This window comes from Dendropsophus ebraccatus, unplaced genomic scaffold (genome assembly GCF_027789765.1).
Source record: "Dendropsophus ebraccatus isolate aDenEbr1 unplaced genomic scaffold, aDenEbr1.pat pat_scaffold_976_ctg1, whole genome shotgun sequence".
In the NCBI taxonomy this organism is placed as follows: Eukaryota; Metazoa; Chordata; class Amphibia; order Anura; family Hylidae; genus Dendropsophus; species Dendropsophus ebraccatus.
This window is the reverse complement of record NW_027210576.1, coordinates 28,310-47,162: the sequence shown is the minus strand read 5'-3', so window position 1 is coordinate 47,162 and position 18,853 is coordinate 28,310. Positions and strand designations below refer to the sequence as shown.

The following is an 18,853-nucleotide window of genomic DNA, read 5'->3' as shown; positions in this document are numbered from 1 at the left end:
ATGAATTATAAGACATATATGAACTTTAATTTGGTATAAACTTTGATAATAATGCCTATTGCAGTATGCACACTTGTCAGAAGTGCATATCGGTGCTGATAACTAGAATGAAGGGGCAGAAGCACACAACAGCGCGCACTCTGTCCCTCCATTACTGCTATATGGAGATGAATCCCGTAGACTGCTCATATTAGCAGTCCGGACGGAAGTTTCAAAGGCTCCATTATAATTCAGTATACTGCAGTTGTAGCGGCGGTGGTCTAAGCACCCAGACCTCGACCGATGCAAACTTCAGACATGTCTTTAATTGAAAATTCCATTGAATTTAATAGTAGAAACGATCAAATGAAACGATGAAAAAAGAAAAAGTGTGTGCGAACTACTAAAAAATTCAACGTTTGCAAAAGACATCCAAAAATAATTGTCATGATCCTTATTTTGACGTCTGTGCAGACAGCATCCGTTTTTTAATACACTGTGTACATTGGGTGTCCATTATTCCACTGACTTCAATGCATTGCATTGAGGTCAATTAAAGAGCTGAAAAAACAGACACCTTTTTGAATAGAAACATAGACCAAGGTAAATTCCTACCTTGGATTACATGCCCATTTTTCCATACCGACCCATGATTGACAAACATTTTGGAGAAGATTTAATGGAGAAGTCTGGCCAGGATGATTATCATACTGCTGGAATTGGGTGGGGGAAGGGGACATAATAAAGAACCTATATTTACCGGTCCCCTTGCCCTCTTAGCGCCACATCACTTGTCTCCCAGACCCCGTTGGATGTCATCTTCTCTTCTTTGTATGTCATGACCCGTTAGGAAAGGGTGGACCAGCTCAGCCAGTCAGTGACTGCAGTGGTGTCCCACCCCAGTCACTGACTGGCAGTGCAGGGCATCGGTCACCGGGTCATGACGTAGCAGGGGGGGAGGTATAGAAAATTCCAATGGAAGTCCAGAAGCAGGACAGAGTGCTGCGAGGGCACCAGGGCCTGTAAATATAGGTTCTATATTATGTTACCCCCATCCCCTTCCCCAATTAATATTTTCTATTGCCCTGTACATCTAAATGTTGTAAATGCACCAGAATTATGTTAAAAATTTGCTCCACATATTGTGTACCACATAAACAGTGGTCCCTCAACTTAACCTCAGTTTACAATATTTTCATACATGTTTTCTGAACACTGTAATCTTGAAAGATAGTCTGTACTTACGTTTTGTAAGCGGTTTTCAATGCAAAGGAGCCCCAATAGTACACTTTTGTAGCCGCAATTGGTTAGCCCTTTAAGTGGGATTTATTTAAGTCCCGGTTTGAAAGAACCTGTACTTTACTTTTAAGTTCGTCAATCCGGCCAAACTGACATTTTGAAAAATTTGCTCATCTCTAATTATAACTTTAAGGACCACTGCAAAGAAAAGCAAAAAATAGTTTCACCAAAGCTTTTGCACAGTTGTTTGTTTAATTTTTTAATTTGAGATGTATTGAAACAGTTTTTGCAAAGTGCATGTACACTTTAAGAAAATACATCTCTAAAACAACCAACTATGGCAAGAAATCGGCATTTTCATTAAGAATGCTAAGCACTTGGGAATTCATGGTGAACCGTCAGGTGCGCTCTGTAAAAATAAAAAAGTAAAATTATAAACATTAACACAGATATGCTTTGTACACAGGTGGTTGACAAAAACAGCCACTGCTATTTGTCATAATCACTGTCACCTGAATAGATAGAATCAACACAGATTATATTCTGTTTCAAAGGCACTCTATTCAAAAACATAAACTGTCTCTAATTATGAACCATGCAAATGGTGGAAGATTACTTTAATGAACCTACATACATTTCATACTAAGTTAGCAAATACGTTTTTAATTGGGCAGTGTTCATATTGGCCTATTACCTTCAGTGTCTGAGCCCAATGCACTTTGTGCTGCTGAAAAATATGATTTTCTTACTGTAGCTGCTTAAACCCATGTATATGCAAAGATACACATTTAACATGTTGTAGCAACAAGGACCTTTTATAAGAAAATTAAGTCAAATACTGTATTGTTTCCTTTTTACAACTGCAAAACCAGGGTATGGTGAGCTGAAGGTGCCATCATTAAGCATCACAGATCTTGATATTGAGTATTTCATATGTAATAAAAAAAATGTTAAAAATTGAGACATGCAACAGGCAAAGTAGGCTACACATTTCCCAAATTTGAGCCTACATAATACTACACAACACTACCATATAATGCTAATATAATACTGCTATATATAATTTATATTATGACACATATTGTGTCCTAGCACCACTATACCTTACTGTGCTGTATATTTGAACTTTTGCGTAATCAGCGTTGTGCACTGGGCTTACAGCACAGTGCAGCGTAGTAGTGCTAGGGACCAACTAAAGGAGGTTTTTAACCCTCTCCCGCCGCTGCACAGTAAATTAACGTCGCTGCAGCCTATGCCTGATGTTGCAGCAACGTTAATTTAGTCTACAGGATGACACAGGCATAGAAGCTGCGGAGGAGTATAATAAAGGTACAACATTATTCAGGTTCCCCTGCCTTATTAGCTCAGTTTATATTCTTCTAAACTGCTTTTAGTTTCCTTTACAAAGAGCCCTTGCTTACCTATGGCTCCTCTAAATACTATTACATTATTCCCAGAGGGGGAAACAGAACACTGATCTCAGGGAGACCAGCCAAAGATAACAGTGCCGGCTGCTAGTTAAAGCGCTCAATACAGTGAAATCCTAAGGGCATCGCTCCCTGGGATATACAAATATGTAAAAAAGAGTCAGTGGAGCCTCATTTGAGAGTCTCGAACACAGAACTAGCCAGATATCCCTCCGGGAAGGGTACAGCCATGTGGTGGCTCCTGTAGGGAATCCACCAAAACCACCATGGCCCTAAAAGTCAATGTAATGACAAGGGAAAAACCAAGGCCAGGTATCTACCCACAGACAGTTGTTTCTGGGTGTAACCCCTCATCAGTGTGGAGAAGGATTCTAGCTAGGTGGGAGCAATGCCTAGTAAAGCCATACGGGAAACCAGCCAAAGGTAACACTGTCGTCAGCCAGTTAAAGCGCTCAATCCTAGGTGCGTTGCTCCCAGTCCCTGGGATATACGAATATACAAAAAAGAGTCTGTGGAGCCTCATTTAAGAGTCTCGAAACACAGGACTAGCAAGATATCTCTTCAGGTAGGACCCAGCCAATGGGTGGCTCCTGTAGGGAAACCACGAAAACCACCAGAGGAGAATATTGTGGCCATTCACTTACTGATTATTCAGTTTTAAGCTATGTTCCCACTTCGTGAACATATCGGGGGAAGGCGGCTGTCTCATTAAACAGACGACTGCTCATAAAGTTCTTCTTTGCTAGCGTCCGTCTATTTAACAAAATGGCCACGTTCTCCCAATATGTTGCTGAAGTGGGAACATAGCCTTAATGAGCATCGAAAATGTATATCAATATTTACTTAGCCCAAACATAATAATTTTTAACTTAATCTGCTTATAATATTAAGGCACTTTGCTTTATGTATGTTATAATACTACCCGTAAGTTTACACTGATGTCAGCATTACAAATTATTTTTCTTTTTTAGAAGTGAGCTTTATTTATTTATTTAAAAAATCTTGATTGGTCAAGGTATATGACTACATTTATTTACATGGTTGCACATTCCCTAAACAATCCTATTCTAGCATTATGAACTACTCTGCGCATTTCTTGGAGCCGAAAGTTTAAAAGCACACATACGAACAAAAAAGAAATCCACAATATATTAAAATTTTATTTATGTACATACAAAAATAGACTTGTTGTCATTCCATATTCTGAATATATCTATGACACTCTGAATAATTGAATTAGAAGATAGAGCAAACAACTGAGAAGCACACTGTTACATCTACTGCAAAATCAGCAGCTGTAGCTTTGCCAGGCAACTATACTGTATCTTTGGAGTAGCAGCGTGACTGGCAGCTAAGAAAAATTGGCTTAGTTTGAATGCAAAGAAAATGCCAGAGAAGATAATGTCAGTATGGAGGGGACGGAATGTCTAGTCCTTCTATTTGAATGTTTTGCCAGTTGACGAAGTGCAGTGTCAGCTTCAGCACACATAGGAGGAACAAAAAAAAACCCATCAAGGTACAGACTTAGATTAATGCTGAAAAGGTATACACCATGGGGCAGATTTATCAAACATGGTGTAAAGTGAAACTGGCTCAGTTGCCCCTAGCAACCAATCAGATTCCACCTTTCATTTTCCAAAGAGTCTGTGAGGAATGAAAAGTGGAATCTGATTGGTTGCTAGTGGCAACTGAGCCAGTTTCACTTTACACCATATTGATAAATCTCCCCCTATGTGTTGTAAAAGGAGTTTGTTGTTATGTTTTGAAGTGGAGTTTAGGTAAACATCTCAAAAAAGTATTCTGAGTTGGTAATCAGCCACAGCAGTCAGTCTTTTATGTTTCTCAGAAAACAAATCTGGAAGAGAAAAAACACCATTAGGTTTGTACGGCTGAGCAGCTGTAACTTGGCTAGACACAAAAAAAATATATATATATACAGTATTGCTCTAGAAGGGCCAAACTAAGCCCCCATACAGTGGTAGATTGTAGTATAATATGGACGCTCACAAGTAATGCCTGCTCTGACTGGAGGTGCTCTTTTCATTTTCTTCTCCATCTGATATCTGACGGCCATGACAACTTCTGCCCACTGCGCCTTTAACACTGCAGAGTGTAGTTTCCCTATTAGGGTACCTTAAAGGGAACCTGTTACCAGGGATGCAGGCACAGAGCCCGCCCGACCCCCGGTGCAGATACTTACCCTTTCAGACGAGTCCCACTCCTGGAGCCAGTCCCGGGACGAAGATATCAGCGCTCAAAGCTGTGCGCGCGCACTGCAGAGGTGGGTCCGATGCCCATAGAGAATGAATGGAGCCGTCATTCTCTATGGGCATCGGACTCATCTCAGCAGCACGCACGGCTTCGGGTGCTGATATCTTCGTCCCAGGACTGGCTCCAGGAGCAAGACTCACCGGAAAGGGTAAATAATTACCTCTGTGCCTCCATATAGTAATAATGTCCCCTGTGCCCCATATGGTAATAATGGCCCTTGTGTCTCAATACAGTAATAATGCCTCCTGTGCCTCTGGGGCATTGGTGCTGACAACACCCCTGCACAGGGTAGAGATGAGCAAACCAAACTTGTCTAACCCTCATTTTGTCCAAACCTTGTTATAAGTTTGATTCAATATGAATTTGACCTTCAATGGTCTATTTCAGCTGAAATTGCTAAAAAGACCACATGGCTGAATAGAGGAGGAAGGATCACATGAGCTTGCAAAAAGCTCTCTAAGCCATGTCAGAGCTACTATAAGTTTTTTTACTATTAGTTTATTCAGAGAACAGGGAGTTTGGTATAAGACTGAAGGCCCTGCTTCCTGCGGGGCCAGGCAAAAACTTTTGGGGCCCCCAGAAATTTAAGCCTAGCAACACCCCTGCTTGTAACATAATGTCTCTTTGACTTTTTGTACCAGAGAATAAAAGTATTTTGTATGCTATGAAAGCACAGTCAAATATATTTGAGGTAATAAGTGTCTTTTTGACCAATTAGCATCTAACAGTGTCAGCAGTTAGGAACATGGAATACAGTTGATAGATTCCTTATTTTTTGAGTCACTAATTGTACTTTGCAATGACAGGCTGAACTTTTGCATAAAGTATACTGCAAAACCAGAAAAAAATTCAAAGTGTGGTGAAATTGAAAAAAAAAACAAAACACATTTCTTTTATTTGGGGGGTATGTGTTTTTACGCCATTCGCCCTGGGGTAAAACTGACTTGTTATGCATATTCCTCAAGTCATTACGATTAAAACGATATATAACATATACTTTTCTTGTATCTGATGGCCTGTAAAAAATTCAAACCATTGTTAACAAACATACGTTCCTTAAAATCGCTCTATTCCCAGGCTTATAGCGCTTTTATCCTTTGGTCTATGGGGCTGTATGAGGTGTCATTTTTTGTGCCATGATGTTTACTTTCTATCGGTACCTTGATTGTGCATATAGGACTTTTTGATCGCTTTTTAATAAATTTTTTCTGGATTTGATGCAACCAAAAATGTGCAATTTTGCACTTTGGGAGGTTTTTTTGCGCTGACGCCGTTTACCGTGCGAGATCAGGAATGTGATTAATTAATAGTTCGGGCGATTACGCACGCGGCGATAGCAAACATGTTTATTTATATTTACTTTTATTTAAAACCTGGGAAAAGGGGGGTGATTCAAACTTTTATTAGGGGAGGGGGCTTTTTACTTATAACAATACTTTTTTTTTTTTTACACATATACTAGAAGCCCCCCTGGGGGACTTCTAGTATATACACTTTGATCTCTCATTGAGATCTTTGCTGTATAGTTATACAGCAAAGATCAATGAGATCAGCACTCGTTTGCTTTCAGCTGCTGTAGCCGAAAACAAACGGGTGCCAAGTCGGTGTCAGCGCCATCTTGGAGCGGACCCCAGCCCGCAGCAGGTACAGAGATCGCTCCCCACTAGACACTAGGGAAGTGCTGCAGCCGGTAATCGGAGGCAGCTGCCTCCGATTACCTGATTAGCGTGCACGGCGATCACACCGTGGCCGCTAATAAGCGGGTCCCAGGCTACACACGGCACCCGGGATCGCAGCGGTTCAGAATGGGGTCGCCGCGTAGCCCCACTCTGAACACCTCCTGGGGACATATGACGTACCGGTACGTCATATGTCCTTAAGAGGTTAAAGGAGAAATCTTGTGAAACTAACAAATGACAGGTTGGCAGAGGGTTGCGGGAAGATAATAAAGAAAGAATACTTACCAGTTCCCATGCCCTCCTAGCGCCACTCCTGGGTCTCTCCCACAACCACCAGAAGTCATTTTCAGACAGGTTCCATGTAAATCACCACCCAGGCCTCTCTCCATGCAGTGTCATGATGTCATGGATGGATTGCCTGCTCAGCCACTCAGTGACTGCAACAGTGTCCCTCTCCAGTCAATAATTGGCTAAGCCAAGTCTGTGATGTTGCAGCTGTGGGAGGCCAGCAGCTGTCGGATATCATTAAGGAAGCACTATGGAGGCACAGGGATGGGTAAGTATACTTTCTTTATTATGTTCCCGCACTTCCCTGCAAGCTTGAGATTCGTTAGTTTCATGGGACTCCTCTTTCATAAACTTAAGTAGCATGCTATGCTGTTTGCATGGAGTGAATGCAACGTCACTATAATAATGTAAAATGGTGGGCCCACTGCTCAGTTCTTAACCAGCTTGCCACAACAGATTATGGTTGACACCAATAAATGAAAAGAGGAAAACATGTTATACAGGAATTTTTAGAATCTCTATTGACCCTGTGCTATATCCAGATTTGGACAGATTTTTTTTTTTTTTAGAAGAACAACTTAATTTTAACAAGGTATTATACAGTAGAGAATAGAATATCTGTCTTACCAATGCTGGTCAATGCCACCATTTCAGCATAATACAGAATACTCACTACATATTACAGTCATCTTGTAGAAACCATGCTATTTTGAGGTACAGTAGTTATAAAAGTAGGCCCATACCAAAGCAAGGTGTCCTTAATTACCTAATTTACATCTGTATCGCCATTGTGTTTGTTCTATTGTAAAATATATAAGGGTAGGAAAGAATTGCATGAGCTCTATCCAATATTTTCCAAATATATTCAGTGTATAGGAAGCTATAATATTCCCTCTTGTATGCTTTGATGAAAGATCTGCTTTTATCGCCAGCTCCCTTCTGCTTTGTGCTCATTCATGTTACATTTAAAGCCTCCGGAGGGACTTCTGTGCCCTTGGTAACAACATGATATAAAACTTCTTTAGAAAGCTAATATTATTGATCTTCTGTTTTAGGATTTTCTTTAGCTAGAGCTGAGAGACTATATAGCTATACTATAAAACTGAGATTCACTGCTTGGTGGATATTTCATATGATTAAATCATTTGAAAAAGCTTAAGCTTGGAAAAAAAGACATAGAATGGGATTTAAAAAGGCCAGTATTGTGGATTAGCAAAATATGACCTTGTAAAAGATAAGTTGTCCTCACGTCTGTTTCAGAGGATACTGCCGTTCCATATTATACAACAACTGTGGACCACCTTCTCTTAAAACTCTACAATGTACAGTACTATTCTTTTGTTAGGTTTAGGCAAATTATTTCTAGGCAGAATCAATGTAAAATGCCACAGCGCCCAAGACTTAAGAACACCCTACCTTTGCATTGTATCTGCAGTATACTGGGATTTTCTTAGTCCGAAAAGTTGGGAGGCCTCTACTTTTAAATGGGATATCTAGGGTTAAGAATACCTGTAGGCTTGTAAGCATCTATCAAAGACAAAACATGGCAATGTAATCTAGACATCTGGAGTATTTGTATAATTATTACAGGTAGACATGGGCTCTCAAAACATTCACTAAAGCATTACAAAAATCATTTACCCATAGCAAAAAACAGGATCACGGTTTTTATTTTTTAGCATTCACGTCTATGGTAAATATTACTTCAGTAGTATTTAAAGTGATACTGTCACCCCCTTTCTGGATGAGGACTTCTCTACACAGCCTTAATTCTGCAGTTTTCATACCTTACTTTATTGATGTTTGGTCAAGTGAAAAATGCTTTTTATCCATGGTAAATTGTGCCACTTGGATGGAGCTTCAAGGCCCCAGAACCCCTTCCCTTGGTGGCCGTAAGAATGGACCTCTAGGCCACTCCATTCCAATAGCCGCTGAGGGGCGGGACCTAGATGACAATGATGTCACAGATGGGTGGGGTCTATTGTGGCGGTGTAGGCGAGGCCAAATGGTGCTGCGACCGTGAAACCCCACCCAGGGGGCACAATCCACCAACTATAAAAAGCATTTATCACTGGACCAGTTAAGAATGGTTAAGAATAGTGGTCAATAGCAGGGGCTGTGTCCCTTCCTAGAGTGTATATGCATAACACTGGTTGCAATAAATTATATGAGACTGATGTTTGCATCCACATAATAATTAAAATTATTATGCCATTAATAAATTTGACTTATTTACTCATGAAGTGGTCAAGTAAGAATAATGCACAGAATTTGCATATGCATTACAATTTTATATACTTTTATTTCATTAGCTCTAACAACAGTTAATAGTGTAATCCATGCAAGAATCCATGTTTGGTCTACAATAACAAATGTACATGCCATCTGTAACTATTTACTAGACACATCTTAAAAGGCATCTGTTTGTGGAAGTTTTGTTTACAAGCTGCTTGATATTTGTGTGATAGCTGATACATTACCATACAGAAATGCGCGATAAGGGGCCATACACATATCATTTTGTGTATTATCGTGTGTTTCGTTTCTTTCAGGTATAGATCAGCAACCTTTCAAAACATTTTGTCAACATATGCCACAACATGTTCCTGGCAGGCCCATTGACTTTAATAGATGAAACATCGTCTGTTTCTGTGTGGAATGCAAAGGCACAGCAGGAAACATGTACTGTATGAGTCCTGCACAGACACTATCATAGCACCAGATTTATCATAGGGTGTAAAATATACACTGACGTAAACTGCCCAACCGTAATCACAGCTCAGCTTTCATGTTACCAGTGAACCAGTGAAAGCTGAGCTGTGATTGGTTGCTGTGGGCAGTTTAAGCCAGTGTATATTTTACACCCTTTGATAAATCTCCCCCATAATTTGGATCGAAAACATTTAGACTATGCTCTGTCTATAAGTCAATGGGCCCCCAGTCAACTTGTTTGGCTATACATCGACAAAATCTCTTACCAGGCTATCAAGGCTATCAACAGATAAAGGTGATGTGTGTAGAAATTGTGATGTGAATGTGGCCAGAGAGTCAGCACTGTGCAATAAACAATATTATAAATCGGTTCACAGCTCCAAAAGACCTTGACTCAAAAGTCTATCCAGAATCTAACAAAGAAGTGGCATGGCAGTTCCTCAGTAATATGAATGGTCTATTTACTCACCCTGTTAGAACAGAAAAATAAAAGTATCTCCCACCACAAGTGTTTTGTTACTGTCTTAGCCACTACACTTCTTATTTCCCTGTAAACTATCCTTTACTTTTGTTTGGAAAATTCCATCACCTGCAATAGACATACCCAGATAGAACCCCAAATGTGTGTGCATGGCTTAGGACTATGCATGGGACAAGGCTGTGTAATCTATGAGCCACCTTCAGAGGTTCCATACTGTGCCTAAAAGGTAAATCAATGTCTATCTCTCTCTCGAGATCTGTTCCTCCCCACTAAGAAAGGAATTAAAGAGGGGGAGAATGCAAGGAACCAGGATATCTGAAAATGTCTTATAGTAGGCGTATGGCAAGCCATCTATACCTGGGAATTTACCTGATGGCAGTTCCTTAAGTACCTCCGAGATCTCCTCTAAAGTGATGGGCCCATTAAGGGTAGCAAGATCTTTAGGGGAAAGCTTGGATAGGTGTCATGAATCAAGAATGTAGAAGGGTCTCCCTTTGTTGGGGGTCAGAGGGAAGGGTATCAGGAAGAGAGTAGAGAGAGGAATAGTAATCAGAGAAAACTGCAGCAATACCCTCAGGGTCATAGTGCAGTTTACCATGTCTATCCTTCATCACGTGAGGAGTCCTATTGACCGTCTGATCCCGCAATTGGGATGCTAGCAAAGTATAGGCCTTATTGGCCTTATTGTAATTTTTGTGTTTTTTGAACATAGGGAGACGAGGAGCTCTTGCTATCGTCTTGCTATCCAAGTCTTTTAACTCATTACGCATGGCCACTATGCTGCAAAGCAGTGGGATATTTGGGGAACAAAGCATACAAGCCTCTTTAACTCGCAATTGGCGGTGAGGTCTTGGCGTAGTTTCCCAGTTCTTTTTATATGTGAGGCAAGAGAGATACAGTTACCTCGAAACACAGATTTATGGGCATCCCAAAGCGTGATCAGAGAGCCAACACTACCCTCGTTAATCTGGAAGTAGCCCATCAATCTCGCAGCTAAAGTCTCTCTATGTGCAGGGTGTTTCAACAGGGCTTCATTCAGTCGCCAATGACAGGTTCTACGGGGGCGGGATAGCAATGTCAGGTCTAAGGTGACCGGAGCATGGTCAGACAAAGTAATAGAGTGAATCTCTGAGCTTATCGTCGCTCTTAACCCCAGTAAATTACCAAAAAAAGATCAATGCGGGTATGGGTAGAATGAGGATGTGAGAAAAAGGTGAAGGTTTTTTCCATAGGATGGCAAACTCGCCAAAGATCATGTAATTGATGCTTCCTAAATAACCTACAAAATGCTGCAGACAGTTGGGCCGCACCGCGAGGAAGGGGGAAGGAGAGACCGTATGTCTGTCCCATATCTCAGAAGGTAGGGTATTAAAGTTACCGCCCACCAATAGTACTGCTGGGGGGGTCGAGATAATTTAGTGAACACCTGTGTAAGAAATGGCAATTGGCCTTCATTTGGTGAGTATACATTACACAATATAACCGGGGTTCCCTCTATGTGCAGGGTGTTTCAACAGGGCTTCATTCAGTCGCCAATGACAGGTTCTACGGGGGCGGGATAGCAATGTCAGGTCTAAGGTGACCGGAGCATGGTCAGACAAAGTAATAGAGTGAATCTCTGAGCTTATCGTCTCTCTTAACCCCAGTAAATTACCAAAAAAAGATCAATGCGGGTATGGGTAGAATGAGGATGTGAGAAAAAGGTGAAGGTTTTTTCCATAGGATGGCAAACTCGCCAAAGATCATGTAATTGATGCTTCCTAAATAACCTACAAAATGCTGCAGACAGTTGGGCCGCACCGCGAGGAAGGGGGGAAGGAGAGACCGTATGTCTGTCCCATATCTCAGAAGGTAGGGTATTAAAGTTACCGCCCACCAATAGTACTGCTGGGGGGAGTCGAGATAATTTAGTGAACACCTGTGTAAGAAATGGCAATTGGCCTTCATTTGGTGAGTATACATTACACAATATAACCGGGGTTGCCTCCAATGTGCCACTAAGAATGATAAAACGACCCAGAGGATCTACCTCGGACGTATCCACCTGCAACGGGCAATTAGTTCCAATCATTACCGCCACCTCCGCTCTTTTTTCGTCCCGTGGGGCTGTGTAAACAACAGGATATTTATAATGAGCAAACTTAAAATTACCAGAATTATCATGGTGCGTTTCTTGAATAAATGCTACGTCTGCACGAAGGTCAGTGAGCTGTTTAAGAAGGAGCCTCCTCTTTAAATCAGAATTATGTCCTTTAACATTGTAACTAACTAAACACACCATGATAAGACAGAGTTTGAAATGATGAGAAATACCTAGGCCTCATATCAGGAGGCAGAAGCACAAGCAGCTCAGGGTCCCAGCGAGCCCTGACCCACAGCATAATAGAACAGCAGACAAGAGGAGAATTGTAGAACAAACCAATCTTCGTAAGCAGGTTCGGTGGAGTACCCGTCGTAAACTGTGGAAACAGAGGGGAAGAGATGTACCAAGGGGAAAGACAAGACAAAACATACAAACAAAACATAACATGAAAACATATGATGATCAAATATAACAACTGTCTAGCCCAAGGGAGGCACCAGTACTCCCTCGCGTCCCACTGAGCGCAACTTATAAGAGGAAATGGCCCAAAAGGGCTCCATATTGGTCCCTCATGTAGTGTTAGTCCCAGAAAAAGAAGAAATAAAGAGTCTCAACAGAAGTAGGGGGAAAGAGGTTAGAAGGAAAACAGAGAGTAAAGCAAATAGAACAAGTAGGAGGAGTAAGAACAGAAGCCAAAAGCCTCCAATCATTCTAACCTCAGGTGGTATGCGTCCACCTCACCCTCCTACACTGCATGAACAGAAAGAGTATAGTTATAATTGCGGTATCATGTACATAAGACCCTTGAAGAACCAGTCGAGAATACTAGGACAGTGAAATTCAACAGGGGCTGTCCCTTCGCATAATTCTCAACAATCAGCCTGGGCGGGTTTGAAGTAGAGGTCTCTTCTGCATAGGGGATGACCTCTGGGTCGGACCCTTCCTATGAGACGCCACTGGGGTCCACACAGGAGGTGGTGGTGGGGGTGGTGGAATCAATTCCCAGTTCTGAAGGCGTGGTGGAGAGATGCCAATCGTTGCACAGAACTGTTCTATGTCTCCAGCAACCTTCAGTGTGGCCGACCGTCCATCTCTCCTAGCAGTAAGGCTAAATGGGAAACCCCATCTGTATGGGATCTGCAACTCACGCAGGATTTGAAGCAATGGGTGAAGTCTCTTCCTTTTTTGTAGAGTGACCCAGGAGAGATCAGGCAGTAGATGAATATGAGCTCCATCAAAGTCTATGTTTCTCAGGTCTCTCGCTTTAGACATGACATTTTCCTTTATAGTGAAATCAGTGACACAGCATATCACATCACGTGGAAGGGAGGAGGCATTTTTGGGTCGCAGCGCCCTGTGAGCTCTGTCCAATTGGATCTTATGTCCAGCAGGGGCTCCCAGAATCTGGTTGAATATAGCCTCCACAGTACATTTCAGATCTTCCTCTCTGGTGGCCTCAGGAAGCTTTCTAATTCGAATTTATGCCTCTGCCCTCTATTATCTAGATCCTCTAAGTGTCGTTGGTACTCACACATGGCTGTGCAGATATAGTAGAGTGAAGGTCCTGTAAGTACGTGTATTATCATGCTCATCTTCCACAATTTCTATGCGCTGCTGCATGGATTGTAAGTCCTGGCGCACTGTTGCTATTTCTGCCTTACAGGCTTCTCTTACCTCTGAGATTAGTGACCTAAAGTCCTCTTTAGTGGGCAAATTATGCAGAAAAGAAGACCACCTGTGTTCTGCATTAACCTGGATTAAGTCAGTGTCCTGTGTGGTGGATTGGGAGGACCACCATTCGGCTCCATCTGATTGTGCAGCAGCATTAATGTGGTGCGCACATCCAGGGGTTGCTGGGCACTGTAGTCCCCCTGCAAGAGAGGTCTGCTGGGGCCTAGTCATGTCCCTGGGCCCTTTAGCCGATGTGCATTGTGGCAGGGGCATGGGATCACTGTTCCCCCTTAATGGATTTAGTCCCTGTCCCACATGGGTCCCCGTCACCTGGGAGGAAGATGGCGCCCCATCACCGCTGGGGACAGCATCGTCCTCTTCTCCCCTGGTGTGTTCCGCCGGGAGGAATGGGTCTGCCTCCCGCCGCAGAGAGCCACCTGACATGTGAGCGGTCTCCTGCTCTGCTCCTCGAGGTGCCATGGTGGGGGAGTTGGATCCAGTGCTCTGCCTGGGTGATGCCTGGTGTGTGTTCTTCCTGCTGTGCCCGGCGCCATCTTGGAAGGCAAGTGCTGCGGCGCGGCATGGACAAAGGGGTCCATAGTGCCGACACAGGGGCTAGCTTGAGGGTGAGCTTTCGGGGTCCCTTCTTGTGCATTTTCGGCGGTCTGGGGTCCAGATTAGCTTTAGAAAACCGCAGGTACAGCGCAATGAGAGGAGCTCTGGCTTATGCGGCTGCTCTCATCTCCTTCCAGCCACGCCCCATGCTTAGGTTTTAATCTGTTTGGATATGAGAGTAGAATAGTACTTTTTTAAAAAAAAAATGTCATTAAAAATAACTCCCAGTCCCAGGTTATGATAGAGAGTAGACTTCAGGGTTTATTAAAATCCAGCACAGGTATTTGACTGTCTACTGTTTCATATAGAAGATATTTGTACACATTAATGAAACATACCAGCGAATGTAATTACGGAGCTTTCACAAGCTGGCGCTTTAAAATATAAATATTTATTTCAAAGGCACCCAGAAAAAAGCAATATGAGCTGATCCAATTTTCCCTGCATTAATGCTATCCTCTCTTTTTTTGACTACCAAATTTCTTGTCCATCATGCAGTTAATATCCTTTATATTTATGTTCTTGTCTCTGTTATGCTAAGGAAATCGTTTCCGCTCAGCATGTACATGGGAGCCGTTTTATGAGTGATATATAAATAGAAAATTTCTAGCTTATCACTAAAACCATATTGATGCTCCCAGACACAGGCATATTCTTTCACTGTGATTCAAACATATACTTACATCTTGTTTTCTGTAGATAAACTGTACTTGCTACCAGTTCCTTCATTAAATCCTGGTTAGGCACTGTCATATTTTTAGGGATGCTTCTACTCTTAAACATTTCAAGTTGCAACTTGCAACACAAAGACCTAAGTATGCTGATAAGAAGACTGCAATTTTAGTATTGTCAGCCTCTAAGGTGTTTTTTCCCAATGTCCTTTGCCATTGCTTATTCAGGCAGTCTTGTGCCTTGTGCTGCATATTAATTTTTCTTTACATCACGGGAATTCAATTTGTACTGTAGATTTCATTTCTTCCCAGATTTAGATATATTCTCTGCTCTCAGCTTTTAATTAACTGACTGGTACAGCTGCTGGACAGGATATAAAAACTTATTGCTTTCCCTGTGTTATGAGTACACTACCAATCATTTGCCACTTAGACAGTGGTACAGCAGCTATTAGTTTCCATGGTAACCTGAGTCATGGTGATTGATTCCTTGCCAGTATGGCATCACTACGGGGAGTGCAGCTTGTGAGTTCAGTGTACTTCTAACATTCATCTAATTAAAAAAGGATTACAGAGTCATCCTGGTATATACAGAACAGACATACTGCAATTCATTTATTCAAATGTCAACACTATTAGGCATATTGTCAGACTATTTCAAGCAAAACAAACATGCTCTATGCCCTTCATTTCCAGCATGAACTGTAAAATCTAAGATGCAACTATCTACAGTTGTACTAAACATATATATATATATATATATATATATATATATATTAGCATAATATGGACTCGTCGGCAACAGTGTAATTCTGTTAACCTTCTGATGACAGAAGAGCATGGTTTTTATTGAACATTTATTGTGGTTGTGCATTTTTTAATCATTAAAAACACATATTCTATAGCTATGCCACAGTGAGGACACAATACAATGCAGAATGTAGCTAAAGAGTAAATATAAAAAAAAATACGTATATTATATATATATATAATATATATATATATATATATATATATATACAGTATATATATGCATGTTTTATACATTTCACAATCCTAGTTATTGTGTAATTCTTAACTATAATGGATTTGGGGCTAAGCAATACTAAGGTTTGCCTTATAGCTGGGTCTCCTCTATTAGAGTGGCACAATCTCCAGACTCATTGGGTCCATATACTGTAGTGCATTAGGCAGCAAGCTCTACAGAGACAAGTCGAGTCTAGCAGAAGCTGAAATGTCGGTCTTGGCCAAATGGAAAAGATGCAGTAATATACAGAAACAATGGTGGTGTATAAGCCAAAAAACTAGAAAAAATTCTGGACATACGTACCATATAGAGCTTTATTAGGTAAATACACATAACATTAAAAGTATTGATTTATGACAAGGCAGTGCATAGCAGCAAACCCCAAGGGAGGTTTCAGAGGTAAGTATATAACAATATAGTAATGCAGAGTATGCAAAAAATATTAAACAATAACATATTTCACTGGGCATACATGTAGAAAAGGATAAATAGCAGCAGACAAATGGGGACCACAACACAGCAAATGGTATAACAATAAAGTGCAAAGTGCACATAAAACCTCTGCTGCAAAATAGTAAGTAGGTAGCTAAAGCTATGATGTCCAGGCCTCTGTAGGTAAAATACCTGTAACCCTCTATACCACCTTACCCAACGCACGTTTCGCATTCAGCCGCTTAGTCAAGGGCCCTTGAAAAAGCAAATATAAATATAAAGCTATAACACATTTTTAGGGTTGCTCCCTCTTATTCAGAATCAGTTCTAAAAGGGGTCAATTCTTTGTATTTGTATTTATTTTGTCTTTATAAAATTAACTCTTTGCACTGAACACTATGGAGATCTTTTGGCATTGCTGCTGCAAGTGCCTTTTACTCACTGTCATCTTACCTACCTTTGCTAGGCCTCATTTCTGGCCAACTCCAGTCGGCACCACATCTAAGCAACCATTTCCACTTTATTATTACTCCTATTTTACGGGTGAGTGTCCAATCCTTATTTGCAAACTGCTCCTGTCCTTTATGTATTCCACTTTGTTCAAAACAGTGTGTATCAGCCACAGTGCCTGACTGCAACCGTCAGTCACTATGCTGCCCTGATGTGTAACAGTAAACAATATGCAAGATCTACCACCAGATTCCTTTCGGTCAGTAGTGGATCTCATAAGCATATATATATACAGTGGTGCCTTAGATTATGAGCATAATTTGTTCCAGGACTGCGCTTGTAATTCAAATCACTCTTAAACCAAAGCAAATTTTTCCATAAGAAATGATTGAAATGCAGACAATTGGTTCCACACCCAAAAAATAATAATTTTTTAAATTCTGAATAACTGTAGAACAGATGAAACAAACATTCAGAAACAGCTGAATATGTCATATTATAAGTTACTGTACAGTAATGGAGCTCTTAAACCAAAGTAATGCTCTTAAACCAAGTTAAAATTTTAAAAACTCCACGCTCTTCTTACACAACACTCTTGAACCAAGTTACTCTTAAATCAAGGTACCATTAGAGATATATATAAATCTTCAATGCTTATTCCCCTAAAAAACACTGTTTGTCTATCTTCACACCTCGTTTTTTCAGCTCCATTTAAAATGATGTCCGGCATTTTGACTTTGAAATAAGGGACGTCATATGACTGTCTGGCCTCCCCTTAGTGCAATGATGGCTGTTAGTACATTATTCTAGTTTGGGGTTACTAATTGGCCTTTGGCTGTGGCTTAATTGAAAAGTCCATTGAATTTAATAGTAAAAACGGAGAAAGGAAGGTGAAAAAAGAAAAACTGAGTGAACAGCTAATAAAAAATGTCCGCTGTTTGCAAAAGACGTCCAAAAATAATTGTCATGATCATTATTTTGACGTCTGTAGTGATAACGTCTGTTATTCAATACATTGTGTGCATTGGACGCCCGTCTTTCCATGCATTGCCATTGCAGTCAGTTTAATCGCGGTAATAAAAGACATTATTTTAAATTGCAAAAGCAGGCGCTTTTTCTCTGTTTTTGATGTTGTGTGAACATAGCCTTAGTCGCTTTTTGCTTAAATTTACAGGGAATACTACACTACTGGGGTTTCCCTTGTGAGCCATGTACAGTAGGTGGAATTTGTAAGGTCGGTATCTGAATCAGAAGCTGAATATTGGTATAGGGCTACATTTTTTGCATTTAACATAGGAGATTGATAGATGTTTGTGCATTACCCTACTTTGCGGTTACAGAAAGAACATGTGCCTAACATGAGTTCCCCGGGTTGGGATGGAAAAAATACTCAACAGTAGTAAATTTATTAGATTGTTGTGACTGGTTGCTGCATGTCAATTAACTCTTTTAAAGCGAATCTGTCTGTCATAACTGAAGGCAGCATAACATTGTGACAGACACACTGTTCCAAGCAGTCTGTTATTATTCCCATAGGTAGAGCAGTATAGCAGGATTCACGGGATGAAGAATATGCTGCATGAGGGGAGTCATTGATAAACATGGGAGACTGTTGGCCCTGGCCACTTGCTAATAACTTACATTTTCTCCCACGTACTGTGCATAAGAACCCTGCCCATCATCAGTAGATGGACATGGCTAGTGCCCCGTCCTGAATATCGGTGAATATCTGTGATTCTCCTCCTTAGTACTGGGTGTGGACTGCAAACCTTAGAATGTAAGTCCTTCTAAATGCTCTACCTATCAGAATAAGAAACATACCACTCAT

The 18,853-nt window shown here is 41.1% G+C and overlaps 1 long non-coding RNA gene across 1 annotated transcript; it reads right to left on the bottom strand.

The window, feature by feature from the left end:
• Nucleotides 1-4,370: 4,370 nt before the first annotated feature.
• LOC138781410 (uncharacterized) lies at nucleotides 4,371-15,530 on the bottom strand. The gene is made up of 4 exons (XR_011361474.1): nucleotides 15,129-15,530; nucleotides 12,390-12,535; nucleotides 8,300-8,410; nucleotides 4,371-4,500 (listed from the first exon to the last, which is right to left on the bottom strand). It is a non-coding gene; the product is annotated as an uncharacterized lncRNA (long non-coding RNA).
• Between the last annotated feature and the right edge of the window lie 3,323 nt (nucleotides 15,531-18,853).